The sequence below is a fragment of the Haemaphysalis longicornis genome, unplaced genomic scaffold (assembly GCF_048455015.1).
Source record: "Haemaphysalis longicornis isolate Haplotype H1 unplaced genomic scaffold, Haemaphysalis longicornis Haplotype H1 scaffold_4, whole genome shotgun sequence".
NCBI lineage: Eukaryota > Metazoa > Arthropoda > Arachnida > Ixodida > Ixodidae > Haemaphysalis > Haemaphysalis longicornis.
In genome coordinates this window covers 205,379,257-205,381,626 of record NW_027526361.1, presented here as the reverse complement: position 1 = coordinate 205,381,626, position 2,370 = coordinate 205,379,257, and the positions used below count along the sequence as shown (strand labels likewise).

Genomic DNA, 2,370 nt, shown 5'->3' with positions numbered 1-2,370 from the left:
ATAAAGCATATCCTTTTAAACATCAAAACAAACCTCGGCGTGATGCTCCGATCAACCAAAGAGTGACGATAATCGTGTCCAGAGACCGTCTTTGGCTGCGCTTCGCAATCCTGCCTCCTGATCAGTATATGGAACGCCTTTCATTAGGCCACCTTCGGTTTCCCGCCATTCCATTCAGACGGCATTCATCTCTAAAGCGAGTGAGAGTGCCGATTAACTTTTATGACTTCAACCCTTCGCTCGCGTACTTCATAAGAAGACACAAGCTCATGTTATTTGTTGACAGACTTCTCAGTCCGTAGGGGTAAATTATTTTGCGGTACTAGTCGGAAACTTAGTTGTAGATTGTGTAGCAGCTGTTTTCCTTCGTGCAACGTCTAGCAGAGTGGCGCAGTGGAAGCGTGCTGGGCCCATAACCCAGAGGTCCGTGGATCGAAACCACGCTCTGCTACAGTTTTTTTTTTTTTTCGCGGCGGGGTCAGGGCTCACAGTTAACGTGCATTATTAATATCCTACGAATCTCATTGGTGTGCTCTCAGTGTTCAACTAGGTCTAGTTTTTGTAAACAACCAAATTGGGTATAGTTTTACAAACACCAAATATTGAATGAAACCGCCGCGCGATTGGCTAAAGAGTGAACGATATGCCGGACTGGGGCTTGTTATCGGCGGCACTGCTGCTATATAAATATTGTCCGGATCGGTCATATTCAAACCAGCCCTGATCACTAGATGGGAAGCCGTTAAAGGGGTCATGCAGACAAAACACAATTCTGGTTCATTCGAAATATTCGTTAGAATCATACTGACACCACTTTTAATGTAAAATTCGCTCAAATAAGCTACATAAATAGGAAAAAAGGAAATGGCCATTCGACTCATCACTAGCTCATTTCCTGCATTGGAACCTATGGCGTAATATTCACAGTCTTGCGATTGGCTGAGCCCGGCAAAAGCAAACACAAGTTACGCAGGGCGGGTAAGCTGTCAGAACGAGCTATTTTCGCTTAAATGTAATGCATATTCATTTTATAGCAGTAAGAATGATGGGGTAAACAGTGGAAGTTACGGAAGTACACGTAAACATAGAAGTACCGATGCGTACTGCCTTTGGTACTGCGCGCACTATGCATGGTTAAGCTGCACAGGACTGCTGCGCCTTGGGGTTGTCTCAGACGACACTGGCCGATTGGCGTAAGCGACGGTGTCTTACGTGACCATATTTGTTGAGTGAACACCATGTTTCACGAAACGACTGTTTTCTACCTTAACAAAAACAAGCCAGGTACAGATACGGTCAAAAACAAATCAAAGGCAGAAAATGGCCCGCCGCGGTATGGTGGCGCCATCTACGTTGACTAACGGTAAACAAGGCTCCGCAGCACACTAGGTTTAGCGTGAAGCCCTGCTCTTGTGATTTCATTGCAGGCGTCATGAAAACATGTGATTTGGTGGTAGAATCAAAATTTTAACTTGAACAGTGAATAAACCGTCGTTGCTTCCGGAGAAGCGCTGGGGGCATACAACACACGAACTCTTTCGAATAAAACATCTATTTTGCCTGCATGGTCCCTTTAAGTTGTCTTTGGTTACCCTGCATTTTATGAAAAATAAAAAAAACACTCAGCTTTAAGGCGAGTGAGTGCACCAATAGCCCTTCCTTGAACTTCAATAGCGCCATAAGGTTTTTAGCCCCACCCTTCAGCCACGCCGTTAATGAAGAGACACGATCTTGTGCTATTTATTAAGAGGTTACAGGTATCTACTTTCTCTTCCCTCAACTTCCAACAACCGCTTTCTGCTTCCTCGTTAACAAGCTTCTTAATAACCCTTACATGTTAAATTATTTTACGGTACTAGTCGCGTATGTAATTGTCGATTGTGTAGCTGTTGTTTTCCACTAATGCACGTCCAGCAGAGTGGCGCAGTGGAAGCGTGCTGGGCCCATAACCCAGAGGTCCGTGGATCGAAACCACGCTCTGCTACGGTTTTTTTTTTTTTTTTTTTTTTTTTTTTTTTTTTTTGCGGGTGCAGTATGTATTCAGCACCTACCGGATCCGTAGAACAGTAAAGAAAAAGGAAAACAACAATCATTCCACCCCGCAAATGTTAGTGGCCAGACAAGCTCCTCAGTGTACGATATAGGGGTGGCACAGATTTTAAGGAAAGAAATTAGCATTTTTTTTTTCTCTTGAGCGTTAACGGTAGTAGTTCTTGAGAAAGACAGATACACATCTCGTGCGCCCTGTCTACCGGTGCACGGTGCCTGCCTCCGATGACATTCTCGTCTTCATTCTCGCCGTCTATCTTGCTCAGCGCGCTGCTCCTCACGAGTACGCACCGTATGCGTGGCCTCCCCATTTGGACGACA

The 2,370-nt window shown here is 44.9% G+C and overlaps 2 non-coding genes across 2 annotated transcripts; both read left to right on the top strand.

The window, feature by feature from the left end:
• The first annotated feature begins 379 nt into the window (after positions 1-379).
• Trnam-cau (transfer RNA methionine (anticodon CAU)) lies at positions 380-451 on the top strand. Its single transcript has one exon. It is a non-coding gene; the product is annotated as a tRNA-Met (tRNA).
• Positions 452-1,912: 1,461 nt separating this feature from the next.
• On the top strand, positions 1,913-1,984 carry Trnam-cau (transfer RNA methionine (anticodon CAU)). Its single transcript has one exon. It is a non-coding gene; the product is annotated as a tRNA-Met (tRNA).
• The last annotated feature ends 386 nt before the right edge of the window (positions 1,985-2,370 follow it).